At 42.3% G+C, this 26,761-nt stretch overlaps 1 long non-coding RNA gene across 1 annotated transcript; it reads left to right on the top strand.

Annotated features, from left to right (window-relative positions):
• Positions 1-17,451, top strand: LOC138292056 (uncharacterized). The gene is made up of 3 exons (XR_011202577.1): positions 1-5,287; positions 6,694-6,822; positions 17,379-17,451. It is a non-coding gene; the product is annotated as an uncharacterized lncRNA (long non-coding RNA).
• Positions 17,452-26,761: the final 9,310 nt, after the last annotated feature.

The following is a 26,761-nucleotide window of genomic DNA, read 5'->3' as shown; positions in this document are numbered from 1 at the left end:
ATGCCTGCTGTGCTGCATAAATAAGGAAGGCAGATTTGCAGGCGACGCCTTAAAACAATTAAGTTATTTTCATGGTGTGCTGTTATACGAGGAAAATGTGAGCATGGAATCTCTTTACCAATTTGAGTTTAGAGTTTAGAACATGTGTTCACATTTAGGAAAAGGTTAGAGACAAACCTGAAAAAACGAGACTTTGCCAGCAAAATGTTTGTTGGCTGGCTTAGCTGCAGCAGCTGAACCATGACAGAAGATTACATTTAGTTAGAGAATCGCAAATGCTTTGACACCTGGCTTACGCACATCCTGTGGCGCCGGAATTACCTCACTGCCTGCACCAGCCGGGTCTTGTGGGAACAATGGAGCTTGAAGAGATCTTCATCGAGGCCTCCTAAGGAAGGTGCTACGGCGATTCCTTGCTCTCTTTTATTTCCCCCACCTTCAGGAGTTTCACAGTGAATGGGAAGATTTACTCAGCAAACGGACATCGTGTTTCTGGCAGCAAGTAACAGGGGCATGCTTTCCTTCCTTATGTAGATTGTTATCACTGTTTAAAAGACATCTGGTAAATAAAATCATTATTTTTCTATTGGAAAGCTAACTGGGGTCTGAAATGTACCTTTTGGAGTTAATCCATTTTATGTGATTTCCGTGGTATAGGAGTTTAGATCTGCAGAGGATTAGTTGGCAAATCTCTTATTTTAAACTTCTGAAAAATATAAAATATTTATAATTGTATTTTTTCGCTCCAGTATGTTTCTTTCCTTATGTTGTACAGCTTGCTACCACAATGTTTATCCGAACAATAGCAAATATATGAGGGTTGTCAACTTTCACAGAAAAAATACCGGCCATCTCGTCATGTTTTAAAAGTCTGCAATCATTCTTAAGTAGAACTTTATATGCCTGTATTAATTGTTAACAAAGACTTTCTACCTTTGTTTTCTTCAACTGTTGATTTGGGGTCATTAATGATGTTGCAGAACACATTTAAAATTGTTTTCTTCTTACATGATTTAATGTGTAATGTATGTAATGATAAGGGAAAATACGGTCATTAGGGAATTTTTCTAACTTTTATACCACCAGGGAGATTTTAATACTGGCCATGTGGTACAAAACTGGCCAGGTGGCAACCCTAGCAATAATCGGAAAACTTACCAAGAGACATTCCTCTACCAAAATTGTAGCTAGCTGTTATTTTCAGAAATGTATCCTTACACTTTAAGTTCTTCACTGCACTGACCACCACAAGCATTGTCACATAAATGACTACCAATATTGTGTGAATAAAAGTCTGTGGTATGCATACAGGGATCAAAACCCTTTACTGCATTTTGCATGAGGTTATTTGCAGCAGGCACATTAAACCATTGAGTTCTGACCACACCCTTTCTAATAGTATATGAAATTAAACATGTACAATGAGCGATAACTCAGTGCGTTAAGCGCCACAACTTTAGGAGCAGTCTGAAACCTTGTGTGGTGAACTCAGCCTTTCATCTTTCCAATATTATTTTACACTACTACTCTACCACTCTCTGTGCCACTCCACTCTTCACCTTTCCACTCTACACCACTCAATGCTACTCTACTCCACCCCTCTCCACTTTACTGTATGCCACCTCACTCAATGCCGCTCTACAGCACTCTGTGGCACTCTACTCTACCCACTCAACTCTACTCATTGCCACTCTATGCCACTCCACACAATGTCCCTCTATGCCACCCTGCGCCACACAATGCTACTCTACACCTCTCTGCACCACTCTGTGCCATGCCACTCGACTCTAGGCCTCTCTACTCCACACAACTCTACGCCACTTCACACATTGCCATTCTACACCATTCTGTGGCTCTCTACTCTGTGCCACTCTACTCCACTTTACTCCATGCCACTCTACTTTACGCCACTCTACTCTGCACCACTCCACTCTTCTCTACTGTATGCCACTCTACTCCACCCCACTCTACACCACTCCACACAATGCTATTCTATAGCACTCTATGCCACTAAACTCTACGCCACTCTGTCCCACTCTACTCTGCAGCAATCTATGCCAGTCCAATCTACACCACTCCACCCTATTCTATACTACTCAACTATATGTCACTATGCCACTCCACATCGCACTGAGCCACTCCACTCCATGGCATTCTGTGGCACTCTACGCCCCTCCACTCTATGCCACTCCTCTCTACTCTGTGCCACTCTACACCACAACACTGTACTCTGGCCACTCCACACCATTCAATGGTGCTCTACACCACTCCACACATTGGCACTCTACTCTACGCCACTCTGCTTCACTCCCCTCGCCGACACGCTACTCCATGCCACTCCACTTTATGCCACTCCACGCCTCTCTATCCCACCCCACTCAGTGCCACTCTACTCTCTACCACTTTACAGTACTCTACTCTATGCCAATTTACTCTACCCCACTCCACTTTGCTCTACATAACGCCTCTAAGTATTAGCCATGCTGAACAGCATCCTTGCTGCTGTACCACATGGCTAAAGGACATTGGCAAAGACAATAGCTCTCACATAAGCATTGGCAAATTCAACAGGTTGTGTCTGTTTTATTGTGCCTGCATACCGATTTAGTATTTTGAAGGGTCATGTTGTAAGCATCCCTTCCAAACATCGAATTGGTTTGTGATGTATCAATGTTATGCAACTGTAATCTGTTTGCAAAACATAAAAAAAGTTCCAGCCTTTGAATTAGGGAGGTAACTCGTTCACAAAGGGAAGGGGTCCAAAGGACACCCAGCTCTTTGTTAATGTAAAAAAACAACTTAGGTAGAGAGTAGGCAGTAGTCCAGGAGACCACTGAGAAGTCTCAGACTTCGCCCAAAAAACGTTTCTATTTCCCTAAATGTCATTCCTGTCCTTTACAAAAAGGAGTTGCTGCACTACAAAAAAAAAATACTTTAATGAAAGGTCATCACAGACATCATGATGTGCCAACCCTCGTATAGTTAAGATCCCTTTGATGGCCACCAATCTGAGTCCAGTTTGCAACCTGCTTCATTAACTTTTATGTAGGTAGGAATATGACCCACGCGGAATCAGCATTTTACAAACTGACATATTTGTTAGCATTTTACCTACCAACCTAGGTTGGTTTGTGACATTTTTTAGTTGTCACAAAAGTACTTGTCGTAAATTGCGACTACTTCTTCATACATCTGGCCCTTAATCTCCAACTCTGTCTTTGCTCCTGGTATTTCAGGTGGGGTGAAGTGGAGAGATTATTTTGCTTCTGCAATGCTCTCCATCGTCACCAACCTTGCTTTTGATCTTGCCCTGTTTTCATAATGAACAGATTTGGTCGAATTCAGTCAGATGAGAAGAGGCAGGCCTATCTAGGTTGCCCATTGAACTGCTGACTGCTGCCTCATAGACTCTACTCTCTGTTTCAATGTGCCTAGTGCTTTAAAGATGTGTACATGTGCTACATGGAATTAAAGAAGCCACCACTAAATTACATGATGAATAGGGGAGCGACGCCTAGGTAGAGGCACTGTAGACATACTGGGGAGGAGTTTAAACTGGTTTCCGCTCCTTGCCCTTTGCCTGTAAAGCTGATATAGTGTTGCATTCAGCACACACAAACCTCTGTTCTCACATCTCAAAGTGAAAACATGGGACCATTCTCTTCCATCCAGGAACATTGCCCTGCAGCCATTTTGTATGGGTCACCTACAGCCTGATTACTCCAACTGAACTCCCTTTCTACAGACCCTCCCCTTTTCATAAGTGTCCCTTGTGACCCATATTGACCTTTTGTGAGACCCTGTGCAGTGGTTGTGATTCTCCCACGTCCTTTTTCCAATGTTAAGGAACAAGAGCTCTATTTTATCTCCCACTGGAAGCACCCACTCCTTCCCTTTTCTCTTCATACAAGGCGCCCATGGAGCTTGTGTACACCTTGCAGTGATTCTTTAACTTTGAGAGCACTGTCTGAATCTTGTTTTTGCATGCAAGTGCTTTCCAGCTGAGGATTCTCTGAAGTCTCCTCTTGTATTGGTTTGGCCACCTCAATAACGCTATCAGTAGCAAATACTATCTGTATGGCTCCCAACAGCAGAGCTGGTTTCTCTCAAGCCTCTACCTGCACAACGCCCTCGGTAGCTTCTTCTCAGTAGTAATTCAGGGGGTCAGAGTTCAAGATTCCCAAATCTATGTGAGAGTATAGCATCCTTTGTAGTTTTTTGTTGTTGTTTTTTTTGCATTTAACTACTTGTAATACGATGAACAGGGCTACACTTGTAGAATGGAAAGCAGAATCTTAGACTGGATGCACTACTCTGACCTGGAGCTGGTAAGGAGGGTCAGCACAGACATAGGCCTGGTGGGGCTTAAGGCAGCATGAGTGGGATAGCACATGGGGGTTGGCTGTACAGGAATACTGCGATCTAAGACACATCAGACACCAGTAATCCATATACTATGCAGCACCAGAGGAGCATCAAGGCAGGAAAGAAGAAGATTGGAGTCTGAGGCCAGATCTGCAGTAAACTGGATTGTTCCTGAGAGCACAAGAACCATGTGGTAATACGAGAAAAAGTAAGACCTTTACAGGTTGGAAATGACTACTTAAAAGGTAAGTGAAACTGATAATTTAAAACCAGGTCACATAACCCCCTGTGCTTAATTCTCTGACACTTTCTTTTCCACCTCTCACTTGCATAGCTTAAAAGTATGTCTGCGTTTACCAAATGTAATGGCTTTAAAAACCTTACTGCATGGTAGCAGAAGCACATGAAAATTATTTGGCCGTTCAACATTTGAAGGGAGCACTGTTTTTTACATATTCAAGGACACTAAGAAATGCAGCATTCTCTAAAATATGCAGTGGTTTGTTTATAGTACATAAGGTGACTTGCTTTATTTTCCACTCTCTTACCATATTTGTTCCCTTAGACTCAGATAGTATTCCTGTAGTACTAATAGTTTGTGTTTGAGAAACAAATATTTCTTGCAAAAGGAATCTGGTTAATGGATAGATTATGGCTAGTATGTATTTTTGGTGCTAACTATCTGATTTTATTCATTGTTACACACACTCCGTATAGATTTCAAAACACCATCCACAACCTCTGCTTTTATTTTTGTTACACTATGTATATATAATGACATGTATGATAATACTATGTTATATGCAGGCTGATCTGCAGCACCGACTGAAGAAATCTAACGGGCCCTCCTGAGTACCAAATGCCCTACTCCTGAAAAGAGCATTGCACAAGGATTAACTATTAACAACTATTCAAGTCAAAGGTATTTATTGTTTGTGTAAAAATGGTAATGATATCTTTGTTGTGAGTCTTAAAACCTTTTGACATATATTGTCCTCCTAACAAATCACATTGGAAAAGCATTCCATCATTGCTGTTTTGTATTCTTTCTCTCTCCATTCTTCCAACCACTTGTTTCCAAAGGAGCAAGTCTTTCCTGATATCTTAAAAAAAGACTCAAAACCATAGAATCTTAGTGCAAACTATACTGATGGCACACTTTTCCCAGCTTTATTTCAGACTTTGCCTAGCAGAACGTGCAATAGTGCGGTATGAAGGATTCTATTTGCTGTATGATACTGGTCACCGAGAAGTTTCTTAACTTTTTTCTAGACAGGGGTGATGCAAGCAGAGTTTGATATTAAATCTCCCTCAGTGCCCATCTTGAAGAACCCATTTCTTGAGGCAATGACTGTTTACCCTCTGTTTGCATAGGTGACATCTATTGACCGCAATTACTGGTAGTGGGAAAACTTTCTTTTGGGTTTCACATTTCTACATTTCTACTTTAGCCATTGTCTCTTCTTTCCTGCTATGATCTCTACATTTCAAAATCCAGAGAGACAGTGTCTAAAAATGTTGCCATGTAAAACTATAACAAAAAGAACAGATGACGGATGGAATGCTGAACAAATCAAACATTCACCCCCAGTCACAGATCTGGGATTAATCAATTTTTTTTTTTTTTTGTTTTTTGCTCATCACACTACCCAGGATGGACCCAGTCTTATGTAAATCAGTCTTGACCCTGCTCTCCATGGGAACAGTCCAAGCCAAACTGCCAGGCCAGGTCCTTCCTGGACCAGAAACAAGCATCCTGGGGCCAGTTTCAGGGTATCACCTCTCATAAGCCAGGTTAGCTCGAAACAAGTGGCACAGGAGCACGGGACCCACATCTGGGCATACCCTTCCCACTTAGGGTGACAAAAGCAAAAAGAACAGATGCTAGACGGAATGCTGAACAAATCAAACATTCACCCCTAGTCACAGATCTGGGTTTAATCCATCGATTTTGTAAAACATATGGCATACCCTGGGGCAGAGACAAGATCCTCCTCACTTGAAAAACAAAACAAAAATGAAAGAACATGTTCCCAGATGAGCCCTTTCTAGCGACATCCACATTCTGCCCGATCACTCGTCAAGATCAGAGAGATATTTTTTCTTTTGTTACCTACAATCCTATAAATTACTTAATTGTGCATGTGCTCCTTTTTGCACCCATGACACAAGCAATCCCTAAGCGATGTGCTTGTACTGTTAACTTTGGAACTATCATGTCCATAACATCTTATCATGCTTGCTGTAAAGACATTTGCTGCTTTTTGAAGGCAGGCCAGCCTAAGAGAAGCAAGGTATTAATCTATTCTTTTTGTTTTCTTTTTTTAGAGTTTACGAAACCTGTGTACAAGGTCCAGCAGGTTGCGATCTCCAAACAATATATCTATGAAGAAAAAGCTTGCAATAAAAATGCTGTCAGAAGAGAACTAAAGAAACTTCTGAATCTGAAAACTTAGAGTAATGCTGCTCGTTTCCACTGACTATTTTAAATTTTGCATATCTTTAATATTGTCTTGCATAGTATCCTGAATTCCTATGGGATGAAGCATGTGTTTTAGCTTAATAAAATTAAATGGTAATATGTCATTTGAGTCCATTTTGTTTCAATAGGCAAGTCACTATGTTAAAAAACATTGTATAATAAACTGTACCTCAAAGGCAAGACCCTATTAGTATGGGTGAACATCACAAGATGCAGTGATGCTTTTAAATACAAACTATAAGACCTTTTTGCTGGCATCTACTTTACGCACAGTTTCATATCACTGACCAGCTTTTACTGTGAAGATGCGTGAAATTATTTGTAGGGCTCCCAGTTTTATAATATATATATTTTTTAACAGTTCTGTCTGTATTTGTCCACATTTATCTTTTGGTCATCCATTTGGTATTTATCCAGATGTATTTAGTTTTTTGAGAATTTATGGAGTTGTAAAATGGTAGATTTTCGCATTTATCTAACTGATAAACATGCACTCAAACTTTGATGCCTGTCACATTTTAGCAAATTAAGAAGCACATATAACAAAACACTATACCCACAGATAAGTATTAGCATTATATACAAATATATGTCAACATATACCTGTATGTAAGGAACTTTCAGCCTGTTTTTCAACTCCTCATGCTATCTATCTGTTCAGAGGTTTGCCTGGAATTCATAATGGACAGCATGAAGAGTCTCTGTTAAAAGGACACTTGTCTGTATTTTTCTGCTTTTAAAAATAACTACAGATCGTAAACAGACTGTTTTCTGTCTGTAATTATCTGTACAAAAACAGAAAACTGGGAGCCTTAATTATATGCCAAAGAAAGCGCATTGGTTGGTCCGATAACTGGTTATTTCTGAAATGGCTGTATTGTACAAAGGAGGAAAGTTTTTTACACCCAAACGCAACGATTATATGACGGAACACCGAATTAAAAACAACTACTAACCTTAACAACGAGTCGGAACACCGACCTCGTCCTTACTACTAATGATTTTACCACGAATGCCTTAACAACTATATTTCATTGTAAAGGCATTCCTGATAAAATCATTAGCAATAGGCACCATTCACCCTACATCCCCCACCCCACCCCCCCCAACCCCACCCCAAAACCTAAAACCCGCTGACCCCCCACCCACTCCCCAAAACCAAAAACGCCCCACCCCCCAACCCCACCCTAAAACCTAAAACCCCCGGACCCCCCACCCATTCCCCAAAACCAAAAACGCCCCACCCCAAAACCTAAAACCCCCTGACCCCCCACCCACTCCCCAAAACCAAAAATGCCCCACTCCCCCAACCCCACCCCACCCCAAAACCTAAAACCCCCTGACCCCCCACCCCCTCCCCAAAACCAAAAACGCCCCACCCCCCCAACCCCACCCCAAAACCTAAAACCCCCTAACCCCCACCCCCTTCCCAAAACCAAAAACGAACCCACCCCAAAACCTAAAACCCCCTAACCCCACCCCCTCCCCAAAACCAAAAACGCCCCACCCCCCCACAACCCCACCCCAAAACCTAAAACCCCCTGACCCCCCACCCCCACCCCAAAACCTAAACCCACCACTTACCTTCGCCAACTCCCTTCTTTGTACCTTAACCACGCATGTTCGTTGTTCAGAACATACGTAGTTAAGGCACAAAAATACGTAGTCGTGGTTAAAAAAAGCGTTGTTATGCTGTCGTTAACCACGACTTTCGTAATTAAAAAGTCGTAAAAAAGGATGTTTCCCAAACGCAACTGCCTTTTTTAAAAGGAGGTGGTGCTTCTCCAAGTTATTACTTACAAATTTGTTTTTCTAAGTTCTTCCTGATGGACCCTAGATGGGCAAAGTGTAATCAGAGAATATATGCCAGTCACAGAACCCTTATAGTGATCCAGCCCTAAATTAATATTTAATAATTTGAGAAAAATCTGCAATCATCTAAGCCATCATTGGGAATCATAACATAGTTGTCATTAAAGCATTCAAAAGTATTCCATAATATTTTGCAGGATGGAAGAAAATAATAATGGAGATATCCAATGTGCATTTTAAAGTAAGTTCTCATAAAATCATCATAGAGTGGTTCACACTCATTCTTAAATTATCGTAATATAATCCTCAAGTAATATACAGCCATCATGAAGTTATCCTGAAATCATCCTGGTGTAATTAAGACTCATCCTGAAGTTGTCCAGGACTCATCCTGATGTAATTAAGACTCATCCTGAAGCTGTCCAGAAATCATCCTGATGTAATTAAGACTCATCCTGAAGTTGTCCTGGAATCATCCAAAAGTAATTCACACTCATCCTGAAGTTGTCCTGGAATCATCCAGGAGTAATTCACACTCATCCTGAAGCTGTCACTTAGTATTCCTGGAGTAGTAGGAGATTATCACACACTCTAAAATGAAGTCATCAGAAACCCATCCTGGGATAGTTTTAGTGATGACTTTAGAGTCATCTCATTTAAATATTTCGCCCTATACACATACTTCAGGATGGCTTGGGATGACTTCCCCTGATAATTACAGGAATAGCTCAGCTGAAGTCATCGGATGACTTCAGAATGACTCCAGGAAGATCTTCCTTTTTGACTTGGGATTGGCTTTGTGGTTTGTAACTCACGTTTCTGGTTTTGTATTTGCTGGCGTCATATGCTTTAGGCCAGTGGTTCCCAACCTGTGGTCCAGGGACCCCTGGGGGTCCGCGAAGCCTTCTCAGGGGGTCCGCGAGAGCCTAGAAAATTAAAAAATATTAACAAATATTGACAAGTTTGGTCCCCAGCTTCCAGTAATGACTCAGGCGGGAGTCCCCGGATTCTAATGATGATTCAGTGGTGGTCCCTGGGTTTCATTAATGTTAAAGTGGGGGTCCACAGAAATCAAAAGGTTGGGAACCACTGCTTTAGGCTTTACGGGTTCAGTTCGTCCATCCTGTTGCCTAAACTGTGTTTACTCTTATCTTTCCATTAACTCCCATTCTGTGAACAGGCCTTTAAATCTTCTTATGTTGTCACATTTGCTGTGCATTCAAAGGTCAAGGTCACATATCAGGCACTGTCTTCCGAGGGCGCTTGTTTAATTGTCTCTCTCTCTCACTTCATATTGAGAGGATTTCAATAATGCTGGATATTGGGGGTAGAAAAGAGGTGTTTTCTAGCACATAACCACAGTTAAATGAACCGTGTATTGCAGAATATATCAGAATTAGTAACATAAATGAAGCACATTTTTTGTTATTTCTGAAATGTGTTGGAAACAAATCATTACACTAGGTGATGCAATTTCCACACATTTATGTTTGTGCACTGTATAGTTTTATTAGTAAAACTGTATGTCTGTGCAAATGTAATGGTCAATTTAATTGCAAATGTATTGTCTGTAATGGCAGTGCACTACCATACCATGCATACTCTGCTCTACACGACTGCACTCTACTCTGCACCACTCCACTGCACTCTGCACCACTCCACTTTACGCCACTGCACTCTATGGCACTTCACACTATGCCTCTGTACTCTACCTGTGCCACTCTATGGCAGTGCACTCTTCACAACTCCACTTTACACCTCTCCACTGTACCCCACTCCAGTTTAGGTCACTCCAATCTGCTCTGCACAACTGTACTCTACACCACTACATTCTATGGCACTCTGCAACACTGCACTCTGTGCCACTCTGCTCTTAATCACTGTACTCTAATCGCCAATGCAGTGTCACTGCACTTTGTGCCATTGCACTCTACTCTGCATCATTGCACTCCACTTATCTTTCCATTAACTCCCATTCTGTGAACAGGCCTTTAAATCTTCTTATGTTGTCACATTTGCTGTGCATTCAAAGGTCAAGGTCACATATCAGGCACTGTCTTCCGAGGGCGCTTGTTTAATTGTCTCTCTCTCTCACTTCATATTGAGAGGATTTCAATAATGCTGGATATTGGGGGTAGAAAAGAGGTGTTTTCTAGCACATAACCACAGTTAAATGAACCGTGTATTGCAGAATATATCAGAATTAGTAACATAAATGAAGCACATTTTTTGTTATTTCTGAAATGTGTTGGAAACAAATCATTACACTAGGTGATGCAATTTCCACACATTTATGTTTGTGCACTGTATAGTTTTATTAGTAAAACTGTATGTCTGTGCAAATGTAATGGTCAATTTAATTGCAAATGTATTGTCTGTAATGGCAGTGCACTACCATACCATGCATACTCTGCTCTACACGACTGCACTCTACTCTGCACCACTCCACTGCACTCTGCACCACTCCACTTTACGCCACTGCACTCTATGGCACTTCACACTATGCCTCTGTACTCTACCTGTGCCACTCTATGGCAGTGCACTCTTCACAACTCCACTTTACACCTCTCCACTGTACCCCACTCCAGTTTAGGTCACTCCAATCTGCTCTGCACAACTGTACTCTACACCACTACATTCTATGGCACTCTGCAACACTGCACTCTGTGCCACTCTGCTCTTAATCACTGTACTCTAATCGCCAATGCAGTGTCACTGCACTTTGTGCCATTGCACTCTACTCTGCATCATTGCACTCCACTCTACCCCTCTGCACTCTGACACTCTACCCTGCAAAACGACAATGTCCGCCACTGAACTCTGCACTATTCCCCTTTATGCTGCTCCACTCTAATCCACCGCACTCTACTCTGCACCACTCTATGCTCTTCTACTCTGCACCACTTTACACCACTGCACTTTCTGCCACTGGACTCTACTCTGCACCATTCCAGCCACTGCACTCTATACCACTCTACTCTGCACTCCATGCCACTACATTCTATGCCACTTTACTCTGTGCCACTGCCCTCTGCATCACTCAGCTCTACGCCACTCCACTCTACACCACTCCACTCTACACCACTCTATTCTACGCCAATCTACTCTGTGCCACTCCATTCTGCGCCACTCCACTCTGCGCCACTCTAATCTACGCTACTGCATTCTACGATGCTGCATGGTATCCACTGAATTCAATGCCACAGCACTCTACGCCCCTATACTCTGCAACACTCTATGCCAGTGCACAGTACACCAGTCCACTCGACTCTGCCACTCTAGTGTATGCCACTTTATGCGACTTCACACTATGCTGTTCTAATATACGGCACACTCTGCCACTCAACTCTACAACATTTCACTCCAGGTAATGCTATTTAGATCGGACCGTCAACTCCATCTTGTTTTGTTTGAGTGATTCCATTTTGTGTCCTGTGGCAGCTGTAGAGCAGGGCAGGTGTTTTTCCTCACAAACAGGATCCAGATGCGGACTTCCCCAGGGCTCCTCCCTGAGCCCCACCCTCTTCAACCTCTACATGACCCTGCTCTCCGAGATCGTCAGACACCGTGGGCTCAACATCGTGTCATACGCTGATGACACACAGCTCATTCTTTCCCTCCTGGACAAACCATCAATAACCAAAGAGAATTTTCACAACGGAATGAAGGCAGTTACCGACTAGATGAGAGACAGCTGCATCAAGCTCAACTCGGGCAAGAGGGAGATAATCCTGGCCACACCACCACTGCATGAGATGACTCCGGGTGGCCAAGCGCCCTAGGAACTGCCCCTTCTCCTACCGACCACGCACGCAACCTCAGCATCATCCTTGACTCATCACTGTCCATGACCCGCCAAGTCAATGCTGTCTCATCCTCATGCTTCCACATTCTCTGCCTACTCCAGAAGATCTTCAAGTGGATATCCATTGATGCAAGAAGAACAGTCACCCAGGCACTCGTCAGTAGTAAACTCGACTACGGCAATGCACTCTATGCCAGAATCAACAAGAGACTCAGAACGAGACTTCAGAAAATACAGAACGCCACGGCCAGACTGATTCTGGACATCCCTGCCACAGCCACATCACCACCCACCAAAGAGACCTACACTGTCGCCCCATCAACAAATGCATCACCTTCAAGCTCCTGACACACGCATACAAGACCCTTCACAACATCGGACCTGACTACCTCAACCACCGCCTCTCCTTCAACATACCCTCCAGGCAACTCCGCTCAAATGGCCCTGGCCACCATCCCCAGGATTCAGAAGAACACGGGTGGAGGAAGATCCTTTTTCTACCTCGGTGCTGAGATCTTGAAAACAATGCCTCTCCACCTCAGGAAGTTCCCCTCGTTGGCTCAGTTTAGGAAGGCCCTCAAGACCTGTCTCTTCGACTAACCCACGTCTCCCAGCTAGAGCCTTGAGACCCCCTGGGTCATAAGTCGCACGTTATATAAATGCTGATCAAATGTTTGAGAATTTGTTTTACTTTCTGCACCAGCACAAGATCAAACAGTGCTGGAACATACTATGTGAGATGCGGACAAGATAAGCGTTCACAAGGCTGAGATTATTTTTACAAGAGGATTGTACAAATCTGTCTCAGAACCAACATTGGGAGCCTGGCCAGCTTCCATTGGTGTTTTTGACCCAAATGAAGCACAGCCAGCATTTAGTTTTATAACACAGGGGAGGGAGCTCTAGAAATCTCTTCTTGAGGTGTACTAAGGTACAAAAGACGGGGAGACTTGGCGCTCAAACAGGAGCTCGTCTGTGGAACGGATGCATTCCCCAGGATCTAATTTGTGATCCAAATTTGGTCTCCTGAGTACTGATCTGAGGGCTCCCTCAGTCACGCTGGCGAGCAAGATGACTTCAGCTCAATCAGTGAAGTATCTTAAATATTGATTATTTAGCTTATTTATACATGTTCTGTTAATGCATTGCACTTTTCCTTTTAAGTCTTGACCATTTTATATATGAATTTATCTTTGTATTTACACATGTTCTGCGGCATTTGAGTTATATGCTTATTCTAATATATTGGTATGACCTTTATTTGATATTGGGGAAGTGCCCTAATAAATTCATTATTCGGACTAAGAGTGCTGCATTTTTTTGGCATTGTGTCCCCTTAGTTTAAGTGAAAGCAATACTTTTTGGCATCACTTGCAGGATTCAAAGTAAAAGATTAAAGTGAAAAATGTTTGGCAAAAAATAAAAGGCAGTTTCCCAAACACCAAATGAAGTACTGGGGTGGGAAACAATATTTAATTAGTGGTCTCACTGTGCTCGCTTGAGTGAAAACTGGAATGCGTTTATGACAGATGCAGAGCCATTCGCTGTATTGCTTGTTAGCAGAAATTGAAAAAAGAAGAGAATTTACCACGTTAGGACGAAGAGGCTGGATTCTCTTATGTGCTTATCGTAAAATGCATGAGAAATGTGTTCCGTTAGAACAGGAATGTAAGCAGATGGAAAAGCAGTTATTGGAAGCCAAAAATGCCTCCACAATGTAGCCCAGACATACACAGAAAATACAGACTGGCCCACAATATCCTCCTCAGGGGGCTGCGACGGACTCCCTGGAGGATTACACTCAGCAAGAGATTAATGATGTATATAGACAGATTTCGGCAAAGATCTGGGCAATATTTGCTCTCATGGATGGCGCGATTGTTTGCTACAGGAGCCTCTGGAGTGATGCTAGATCAAAGACACCATTGAAATTCTGTATACCCAGTACTGACCCCACTGTACATGAACATTTTAGGGGTTATCAGGGTAACAGTCAAATCACCTTATTGCAATTAGTGGTTGCAAAGTGCAATCTTAAGCATCATACTGAGTCAGAATGGCCACAAAATGATAAGCCCTGGCTCACGTTGAGAGATGCAATGCAGAAAACCAAGGAAGAAGGTATGAAAACTGCCATTTTTCTGGGTGATGCTCACCATTTATTGGACGGATTGCTGATAGTATCAGTGCAAAACCAAATAATTCATTTAGCCCCCCCCAGCCTACAAACGTGATAACGGACCTATTAATCAATCAGATAGGTAATCCTTTAAAATATGTACCAGAGGCAGTCCGTAAGTTGGGAGGGTTGGGTGAGTAGATAAAACCTGAAAGAACCTCCCGAGCTGAGGGCCGCACAGACAACAATAGGGTATCGCAAAAAGATATGTTTATGTTATTGTTGAAGGATGATGTGAGGAAAGAAAAGATAGATGAAATAGATACCAAAAGTCAATGGGAGATGTATCACAAAAGAGGCTTGGACAGAAAATAGGGGAGCAAGATGGTGAATAAGCAGGATAACAAGCGGAAGAGTCAGTGCAAGTCAGAAGCAAAGGATGAAGAGAAGGAAGGAGAGAGAAATAGCCCCCCACAGGTGAAGTAAGAGGAAGACTTGGACACTTATTGGTTAATTGAGGAAAACAGGGATGAAGAGGAGTCAACCCGTAGGTATCAAAGCATTTATCCAAATTTGACCTTTGTGAAAGTCAGCAGGTTGAAATCAGATTAGGAAGTAGGCTACGCTCCGGTACAGGGATGTACTCGTAAAGATAATAGATTCCATGTTGACATAGAAATTAATTGGAAAAACAGGAATGTCCAAAAGGTCTAGGCCCTGGTGGATACCGTAGCGGAGGCTTTTTTGATATATGGAAATCTAAAAAAGTTCAAAGGATAGTATTACACCATTACAGGGCTAGGTGGAAAAGAAACCCCGCTGTGAGTAAACCAAGGTCCAAATGAAAATTGTGAGAACACCAAAAAGGGAGAACACTGTCATGATAGTGCCCCTCTTTGGATGCATCCTTGGGATTGATATTTTGAAGGGGATGACTCTATATTTGGAAGATGAATGCTATCAATTTGGGTCAATTTGGGTCAAAGGGATACATTTCAGTGTCGGCAGTGAGAGTGGGTCATTTGAAAATACCTTTGGGAAAGGTTCCCCCAGCCACCACTTCACTTAAAGCAGTACCGGATTCCGGGGGGCAGGAGGAGATGAGTAAAACCATATGGGATTTGGTAGAGGAAGAGGTGGCGGCCCTATTCACCACTCCGTGGAATAATCCTGTGTGCAAACTGGATGGTAGCTGGAGAATGACAGTTGATGATCGCAAATTGAATAAACATACACCCTTTGACTGCCACCATTCCAGACACCATCACCTTGATTGAAAAGATACAGAAGCATAAAGGGACCCGGTATGCAACAATTGATAATGTCAGTGCTTTCTTTACTATGCCATTGGCCCATGAGAAACAAGAACAATTCTACTTCTTGTGGGACAGGAGACAATTTATGTTTTTAAAACTTTCTATAGGCCTTGTACAGAGCCCCACTGTCTATCACCAGCTAGCGGCAGAACACCTGGATGAAGTACCTGTCATTCCAGGGGTGCAGCTTTCTCATATTGATGATGTGATGGTGCAAGTAGAAAGACAAGAACAGGTTCAGACTTAGTTTGACAAAATTGTGGAACGTTTGCAAAGCAAGAGGTGGGAGATAAATCCTGAAAACGTACAAGGACCCTCATAAAGTGTGAAATTTCTAGGAATTCAATGGAATCAAGGACATAGGGAGGTTTTGTCGCAGATGAGTCAAAAGATACTGGAATTTGCTACACCCTGTAATAAGCAGGAAACCCAGCGGTTCATTGGATTTTTTGGTTTTTGGAGGCAGCCTATCCCTCACTTGAGTTAGATTTTGGCCCCTTTGTACAAAGTGAATCAGAAGAGACATGAGTTTGAATTGGGAGAGCAGCAGCAGTGTGCTTTAGAGCTGGCAAAGGAGGCCATACAACACACAAAAGACTTGTGGCTATTACAGAAGGGACATTGAGTTACATGTGACAGTGCAGGGACAATATGCAAACTGGGGTATGTGGCAAAAACAGGGAAGGAAGAGAGGGCCCCTAGGTTTCTGGACCAAAAGGCTCCCAGACACTGGAGAGCGGTACACTCTCTTTGAAAAACAGTTTACTGGTGTGTTATTGGGCTTTGGTGGATACTGAGCAGATGACAAGAGGGCACAATGTGATTCTGAGGCCCAAGATTCCTATAATGCAATGGGTGATGAGTTCACCCAAAACTCACTGAATAGGGCACGCACAATGAGCAAGTGTCATAAAGTGGAAATGGTACATACAGGGCAGGGCGTGAGTAGGATCAGTGGTAACTGCCTTGCATAAAAAGGTGGCACAGGCCCCCGTTGAAGATAAGAAGGTGTTGCAGGAGGCAACAGAGTCACCAGAGAAGTTGTATGAGCCATTTGAGTCCTTGTCCCCTGAGGACCAGAAGCGTGTATTGTTCACTGATGGTTCAGCAAAGTATGTAGGGTCCAAAAGACATTGGAAGGCAGTGTCAGACAATCCAGTAACACAAAATCTGCTTTCCACTACTGGAGAAGGAAAGAGCAGTCAGTATGCAGAGTTGTATGCTGTGTATCAAGCCTTAAAATAAACAAGAATTACCTGGGAAATGTCACATTTGTACTGATTCTTAGTCAACTGCCAATGGGCTAGCTACCTGGCTCCCCATCTGGCATGCACATAACTGGCAAATACATTTGAAGAAGGTGTGGGGCAAAGAATTGTGGCAGGACATTTGGGAAATGTTACAGCAAAGTACAGTCACTATATATCATGTAGAGTCCTACTGACTCACTAGAACTACTATGGTTTAATTCCCTTGCAGGCAAAAAAGACAAAATCTCTGAAGCAGAAGAGGCAACACAGGATTCTGACTTGGTGGGGATGGCTAAGTGGGCTCAAAAAAACTTGAACACCTGCAAGAGAAGGCCACTAACAGGTGGGCAGAGATTAGAGAGATGCACATTCCCCTAAATTTTATCAAAATTGTAATACTCCAATGTCCTGTTTGTCATCATACACAACAGAGATCTGTTCCACAGACAGTCAGAGGTCAACTGAGGAGAGGAAAGTTGCCAGGGCAGATATGGCAGATTGATTACATCGGACCAATGCCAATTAGTCAGGGATGCCAATACACATGCAGTGTGGTAGATACTTATTCTGGCCATTTAATAGTGTATCCATGCAAGCGTTCTACCCAGTGTAATACCATTAAGATACTAGACTTGTTGATGTTGTATTATGGAGTTCCACTTCAGATTCAAAGTGATAATGGATCCCATTTTAAAGGCAAGTTGATACAAGACTATTGTTCGCAGCACAATATAGAGTATATTTATCATGTTGCATATTACCCACAAGCTGCAGGCTTGATTGAGAGAATGAATGGATTGTTGAAGTCTCAGTTGAGGAAATCGTCAGAGGGATCGTTGAAAAATTGGAGAGATCACTTAAATGTAGCATTATAAATACTGAACAATAGACCTTTGATAAATGCAGAGTCCCCTTTGATGCAAATGTTAACCCCAGCGTTGCAAATATAACCCCATGTGGCAACCAATACTATCACATATTGGGAGACAAGTATAGGAGCCTTAGCTCCGTATGGAGCAACACCAGAGGCTGCAGGTCTTGATCTGCATGCTTTGAACACGTACAGATTGAAACCAAGAGATATGCTACTCATTGAGACAGGGGTCAGGATAGAAATTCACCTGGAGCATTGTGGATTGATTGTTCCACGATTTGGACTGGCACTCAAGGGTATTCAGGTCTTGGGGGAGTGATCGATGCAGATTATCAAGGCAAAATCAAAGTAATATTATTGAACAGTGGAGATGCTGATTTGATAATACAAGCTGGAGACAGAATTGCTCAAATTGTGATTATTCCAGTGTATGGAGGAATAGTCAAAGAGGGGGCTGGCCCAGCCCTTCTTATGGTGCGGAGGGAGGGAGGCTTTGGCTCCACTGACAAGAACCTCTGTGCCAAGGTGTGGGTGGAATCCCCAAATCGTCCCCTTGAATAGCAGAAATCTTAGTGAAGGGAAAAGACAATATTCTGTTAGCCATGAAACCAGGACAAGAAAAGTGGGAACATATACCAGCTAATAAATGTTACTTGCGAGAATAATCATACATGTCTCTTTTACAGATCATGCTATGAGGTGCTTGTGTCCTGAGTGCACTATGTGGAGTGTATTTGGTCATGTCTGAGTGGGGTAGAGAGGGACCCCAACCCTGAAGTGATCGACCGACAGCACGATCGACACCTCTGCTGCATCAGTTGAAAAATGACTGGATGCATTTGGTGCGGACTACTCTCAACAGTTTGGACTTTTGCATGATGAATATGAAAAGTACCACAGATGTCATTTCCACCTGCCTAGTTGCCATACAAACTTCTGCTAATGTTTTGCTACAAGTATTTAGTTCTACTAATGCAGATGGGGCGGTGGAAGAAAGTAACATACAAAATCATCTATCTTTATATGAATATTGCCGGTTCTGCCAAGAAACCACTGATGATAAGTGATTACTTACAATATCACCACAGGTGAGGTGTGTTATAATTTTACTTGTGATGGCAAAAACATTTGCAAATTTACCCAAATGTGTCTTGAAAAGTCTCAAAAAACCTTGTGAGAACAACAAAAATTATGTACCAGAAGAAATGACCACATGTGAAAAAATGTAAATAATGGTTTGTTTTGCAAGAATGTAGTGTCTGCTACTAGTCATATTAGGCATGTTAAGTTACCTGTTGGATGGTTATTGTCTTGTGGTAATGTCTGTTACACCGATATCCCAGCAAATATAACGGGAGGACTGTGTGCTTTCACATTGTTGGGGCTTATGATGTTTCCATTGCACTCAGCATTACATACTCGAAACACAAGGGAAACAGTTAAACTAGGTTAAGACTGTGACTCTAGAATTCAGTTATTATCCCGAGCAGAATATGTAAGCTCAGGTCCCAGGATTACCTGTCTATAACACTAGAATTATTAATAAACTAGCATGTTTAATGGTCAAATATATTAATCACACATCTGTTGCTATGGCAGAACTATAACTAGAAAAGTTGCTTTACAAAATAGAGCTGCAATTGACAATTTGCTTTAAAAACAATCATGCATGCTCAGAATTTGAAGGAATGTGTTGTTTTAACCTGGCGGACCATTCTAAATCCATCCAATCGCACTTTGGAGCTTTGCATGAATTAGTAAAGGGAGTGAAGCAAGATGTAGATAAAGGGTGGAGGGACTGACTATTTGGATGGTTACCTGATTTTGGGCAGCTTTCTTCTATTGTAGGTGGGATAATTATGGTAATCTGTGTCATAATAATGCTATGTTGCTGTGTGCAATGCGTGCCTAATCTAATATCCATGCTTCAACCACAAAAAGTTGATTTCAAACCAATATAAGTTATGAGAGTCAGCAGTCAAAGGGTGGAGTGTGATGGTATTTAGATTTCACTATCATTTGACCATCTACTCCGTTTTGTTTGAGTTATTCCATTTCGTGTCCTGTGGCAGCTGCAGTGCATCGCAGGTGTTTTTCCTCACAGAAGTTGTTTTTCTCTCTGTACCAGCACAAGATCGGACAGTACTGGAACATACTATGTGGGATGCAGACACGATAAGAGTTCACAAGGCTGAGTCTATTTTTACCACAGTAATATACAAATCTGTCTCAGAAAAAACATTGGGAGGTTGCCCAGATTCTATGGGTGTCCTCGATGCAGATGAAGTACAGCCAGCGTTTAGTTTCATAACAGAGACGGGGTTCTAGATTTCTCTTCTTGAGGTATTTTAAGGTATAAAAGATGAAGAGACTTGGCACTCAGACAGGAGCTCGTCTGTGGAGTGATATGAGGGCTCCCTCAGACGCACTGGGGAGGATGATGACTCCAACTCAATCAGTGAAGTATTTTAAATCTTGATTATTTAGCTCATGTATATGTGCTCTGTTGATGCATTGCACATTTCTTTTTAAGTCTTGACCACTTGATATATGCATTTATGTTTGTATATGCACATGTTCCGCTGCACATGAGTTATATGCTTATCCTCATATATTGGTATGACCTCTATTTGATATTTGGGAAGTGCCTTAATAAATTCATTACCCAGACTAAGAGTGCTGCATTCTTTTGGCATTGTGTCCTCTTAGTTTAAGTGAAAGCAATACACTCCACTCTTTGCCATTTCACTCAACGAAACTCTATGCGACTTTATGCCACTAACTTTTAGCCATGCTGAACAGTAGCCACACTGGGGTACAACATGGCTAAAACACATTTGAAAAGCCAATAGCTCTTGCATAAGCACGATCTATCGGCTTTGCCAATGCTTGTTTCCTCATGTCTCTTGACTGAGATAAGGATAGGAAGTATGAGATTCTTGCCGGGCTTGTGATCCAGATGTTTTACTATCTGAATGCCTTGATCTGAGCTATCGGTGTTGGGCACAGGTTTTACAGGTATTTGACAGGACTGGAGGCTCAGGTTATTCCTAACTTGCTTTATTGATACAGCAGCCAATTAACATGAACTATAATATCCAGTAGCCACGTAGAAAAACACTACAATAAACAGGTGACACCTAATATCCAATCACAGCTATGTTAATTTTTATTAACACTCTTTTCACAGTCCTTCCTCTTCTTTCTTTGCTGTTGATGTTTTTTCCTAATAACAAAAACAACTGCTAATTGTTTAAATGACGTGAGTATTTGTACGGTGTTTACTTGTTTAATAAAAGCTCTTAGCTGGCATGCGTCCGGCTGTAATGGCCCACCACTTTCTTTTGCAGCTGGGCTAGTGTAGAAACTCTCCCCACTCTTCTCACCTCTGATGTCAAGTTCCTGTCAGGAGGGAGTGTTGTAAAGACTCCTTATTACCTTCGTTGGGCACCCTTCACTGGGCACCCTTCACTTAGCTTAGTTTCCTGGTGTGTGCCTTTACATTTATACGCGTTTTATTCATATTTGTTTGAGAAAGCCTGCATTTAGCAATTGTTTTATATATTTTATCAGCTGCCTCTTCTAGAAAGGCAGAGTTCACGCTGCACATTTTTAACAGCCATTGTACAACATGTAATCTGCACCTTTGTCAAAGGCTACCATGTAGGGTAAATTATATGCTAACTTGTATTGCAAGCCAAGGAGCCAGCTTCTATCCCCGAGACACAGCATGACTTCAGAACTGTTATGCGAACACTGTATGGGTTATTGTATAAACACATAGGCCCAAGGAGGGTAAAAGGGCATTCCGGTCACTGCTGTTCTGGGACGTGTACCGCACGACAGACAGCTTTGCAGATCCTGGCTCTGACTCTTCAGCTTCCCAAGAGGATTGCCATCCAGACAGTAGGTAGGCCCCTGCTGTTCTATTTAGGTATGGGCTAGGACTAATCCCCTAGGTCGGACCAGGCGGAGGCTTACAACCAATATGCTCTCAGAACTAGACATAGGGTTTTGATAGAAATCTGTAGACTCTCTAGAATCATTCAAAACGGTGGGGTTGTTCATCTTTTTCATCTTTGCTGTAATGTTGGTTACTGTAGGAAACTGGAATTTTGTTTGCAGTTGTCCCCCACTTTTTGCTCCATTTTTAGCTACTAGATGCTGGTTTTTGACTCTGACAGTGCACCGAGGCCTGCCAAACAGACTTCAGTGCCAGTGCTCTTTCCTTAAAACTATGTGATGTCTAATTGTACCTTTAGTACCCCTGTAAGTCCCTAGTAAATGTTACAACTGGCACCTAGGGCATAGGTACAAAAGAGGGTCCCTAAGGACTGCAACATATCTTAAACCACCCTAAGGGACCCACACACAAATTTCACAGAGACTGACATTGCAGGCTGCGTGACACATTACAAACCATGACTGAAAACACAACATGGCACACTCCTGTGTGCCATGCAAAAGACACTTGTGGGCGTTATGTAAAACACCACTACAGCAGGCCTTAGAGCCCTAAGGTAGGGTGCATTATAGCACTTGTGGATATATCTGCATGAGCAGATATGCCGATGTAATGTCGAGTTCCATTGCTATATATTATAAGTGAGCAGGAATGCCATCTAAAGGTATATACTTGGTACTGATCAAAACGGGTTTCCCAGCTACATAATGGCTTCATTTAAACTTATGGTGTTTGGTATCAAACACCTCGTATTAATGAACCCACACGGATTTCTGTGTTGGATTTATTAATACCTGAAACTTACTAGCCATCTAGTGTGCTGGCTGACTGGTCCTGGCTAGCCTGCCACCACAGACAAGTATCTGACTCTCTAGGAGGTGAGCGCTGTGCTCTCCAAGTTCTGGAAAAGTGCCTGCTCTGTCAGGAGGTGTTTACACCTCCGTCACCAGGCAAGCTAGTAAATTAACATGTCAAGGCAGGGAGCTTCAAAGAGCACACCTCCTTTGATATGCAAACCTGGCTCCCTCCAGACCTGGAAGATGCCATCCCCTGCTCTCAGGCCAATTTGGCACCTAGGACGGGTGGAAATTAGATTGCTCGGAGGCATGTTTCACTGACAGGTTAGTCGCACCCCTATGGTGGGCTACCTGGAGTGAGCACTAAGGAAAGAATTAAACCATCTTCTGTGTGGTAGAATCAGGAACTCTGAGACAGGGTGATGCCCACTACCCACAGGAAGTGGTCATCTAGAAGGCTTAGTGACCTAAGCTGCTCGATCACCCTACCACAAATAGAGCACTTGAGATTTTTAAGTAAAGCTCTGTCCACTTCTAAGTGCATACTTTGACTCTTTACACAGCATAACTCTTTTTGGTATACTATAGCCAACTTCCTATAGTTACTTTGCTCTGTTTCATCTGCCTTATTATCGCAGCACATGCTTTTTAGACTAGGCTGCAATTGCTTCAATAAATACATTGAAATTTAGTTTGCTTCTTGTGTCTTGCCTTGGCATGCGTGAGTAACCGAGTGAAAGGGGTATGATATGTTTCCCCGACTTTCCTGAGGAGTCAGAGTGTCAGGTTTAGGTTGCCACAAGCCACCTTTTACCCAGGCAGATTTGGAGGTTAGGGTGAGTCACTGCGAGCTAGCCAAGAGTTAGGCTGACAGCTGCCAAGCAGTGCATGGTAGACTCAGTGTCCCTCACTCTGTGGTGCTGTCGTCCTAAACATGCAGTCTTATTACTAAAATAGGAACCGCATAACAGGAATGTAGGCTGTTGGGACCGAAGGGGGTTTGTCACTTAAGTGAACAGGTTATATTATGTCATTTTAATTATGCTGTTGTTGTTTATTGGGAGGGTTTTAAATAACTGTAAACAATGAAGATTTCTCTATCGCAGTCTGTGATGCTGCAGTCTTATCGGCAAAATAGGGACCGCATAACATGGCCCCACCAGTGTGCCCGGGTTAGGTACGTATTTAATGGATCTTTTGAGTACCTCTCTCACGTATGCTAAAGGTACCCTATGTACCTTTTATATTGAGACGTCTGTGGTGTTAGGGAAAAACCCTCTTCAGCTATTTAGGCAGTACCTATACTAGTCTGTAGGTTGTTCAAGCTTGAACCTTAAAAGGATATGGTATATGTTGTTTCTGTCTCTGAATTCTACCTTACAAAAATGGCACAACCTGTATTAATTCCTGTAAATTGTAGACAAGCTGTCACACAACATTTACTTGCTAATAGGCATCCTAATGGGGGTGGAGATGTTACGTTTGTGGTAGAGGTCCAACATGCACACAGAACAGAAACATTTTATTCATAGGCCAATTTTCCTGCAGTCGGTGCAAAGACAAACACTTTTCAGACATACTTTGTATCAAATTCACCTGCTCTATACAGAGTTTATAACTATTTAGAAATTCTAGTATCATATCAAGATCACCAAAATTGGTTTTAATGCACCCTCTGACACATAGAAGAACATGTTAGATTAGGTCCCCTCAGCAATGAAGAACCAGCCTGACCTGTATTGGCTACATGTACACCATCGCAAAATTGGAAAATCTGCAGGCAGACAATTTACGTCCTTTATACAATAATTTGGTAAGCTTATACAAACACTTCACACAATTCGTAATGCAAACTCTGAATATCACCCCAGCGAGGGCTGCTTCAGCTGTCCAACAATTGGCAGCATCAAGGATGAACCAGGTAACCATTTACACAATTATGAGTAAGGTTCCCACCAAACGTAAAGATATTGGATTCTGGATTGGACAAAAAACAAATCAGCTGGATGCAGTGTTTCCCCATACAGACCCCAAGATAAACATAGAGTTCTCACAATATTCTTGCCTTTTGGGATAGCTCCCTCAACAAACGACTGTGCCACTAGGGGCACAGTATTTGCTGCAGCACATACATGGTAAACCTTTTGGAGGAGTTTAAACAAATACAAAATGAACACGGGTGCATGTGCCTTGGAGTTGGGAATAAAATCAATGGGCAACTTTGTTGCAGTCTCCTCAACAATTTTAGGAAATATTAAAGGGGAAGCAGCAGCACTGGCCATACCCCAACAGCTCACACAAGTTCCTCAATTAGATCAGAAATGTGAGCTCCCAAAAATTATCTCTGAAATTTATACTAATATGGGTTGGGATAATTTGGGGGTCAGACCAAATGAGCCACAACCTAAAAATTATTCCAGAAAGGATAATAAAAAGCAAGCGCCGAAGGGTTCTAAAAAATGCTGGGACAAACAAAAATCTGATAAATATAAAATAAAACAATGAGGAGAATCTCCACAGTCAGAGACCTCAGAGACATACCATAACCTAAAAAATTGTGATCATTTGAAACCCCCTCACAGGTATCCGTACAATGATACACACTTTTCTAGTTCCTTTCAGGACTCCACTGTCAAGCGGACTGATAAAGGTGGCCGTTCAGACTGTAGCAAAAGCGAGTATGTGAAACCAGAGGGACTCACAATGCACATTTGATGTCATGATGAAAAAGGAAGAGAAACTTCCACAACAAAAAAAAACAGTTTAAAAAGAAGACGTTTGCAGGGATTTCAGCTAAGGATGGCACACATATTGAGGACTTCACTGAAGAACAGGATGTGGGCAGTGGCTCTGCTAGACAGCACGGCAGAGGTCACAATAGTTCACCAGAATCTTCAAGAGTTCCTAGAGATGACAGCAGCTAATAACTACCTTGAAGTCGAAATCCCAGATAGGCACATCTCCCCTCTAGAAACAAAAAATTCAAATTGTTGGGGATATTTTGTGCACTATTATAATTTTGTGGGAAACATTAATGCTCAGCTATGACATTCCTCTGGCATAAAAAGAAATGGCCACCAGAGCTTGTTAGAATGCTACCAGAAGGGGAGGATGTGATTTTGCTATCTTTTTCAGGCCTAGTTCCAGAACCAGTATAAGAAGCCTATGCTGCAGATTAGGGTTTAGCACAAACACTGGCGCTGTACCTCAAGCATGTGGACTGGGTAGGGGCTCCCCTTATCACATTATCCCTATACAGTCCAACCCACAAGTACAACCCCAATACCCAATAAAACATGATAAAAAAAGCTCCAGCGTGGGGAATTCTCTCACAATTAAAGTATCACGGAATAATTGAACCCTGTGTATCACCAATAAAGAACCCTTTGTTTCCCGTAGCTAAACCGGACCATTCCTACAGAATAGTCTTAGATTACCAACACTTTAACAATAACACATGCACATTTGCCATTCAAAACTCACATAACACAGCTCTATGAACAACATTGTCCGTAAAAAATACAAACAACCTGGATATTTCCAAAGTTTTTTCTGCCAAAATCTAGAGCCTGAAAGCAGAGATTTAACAACTTTTTCCACGTTTAGGGTCTCACCGTTGTTTTTGTTGACCCCACCACCCAAGGCTATAAGAACTTTCTCGGATTGTTCTCAGCCCATGTGACATCAATATTACATGATATTGGCACTGAGTTGTTGTCCTAAGTAGACAACATTTATCTGATGGATGATGACCTCAACATACATCTGGCCAAGGTAGATCACATTGTTTTATGATTTGCCAAACATGGCTATAAATTCAATTGTAAGAAAACTAAAATTGCTTTCCTCAGTGTCCTGTGTTTGGGATACAAGCTTTCAAATGAGGGGAAGAGTCTGGCACCACACTTCATAGAGAAGTGTACACAATTACAACCACCAAATACTCTCAAGAAACTACAATCCTTGTTAGGATTCTT

This window comes from Pleurodeles waltl, chromosome 4_2 (genome assembly GCF_031143425.1).
Source record: "Pleurodeles waltl isolate 20211129_DDA chromosome 4_2, aPleWal1.hap1.20221129, whole genome shotgun sequence".
In the NCBI taxonomy this organism is placed as follows: domain Eukaryota; kingdom Metazoa; phylum Chordata; class Amphibia; order Caudata; family Salamandridae; genus Pleurodeles; species Pleurodeles waltl.
Note: the sequence above shows the minus strand (reverse complement) of the source record. Positions and strands in the feature narration are given on the sequence as shown.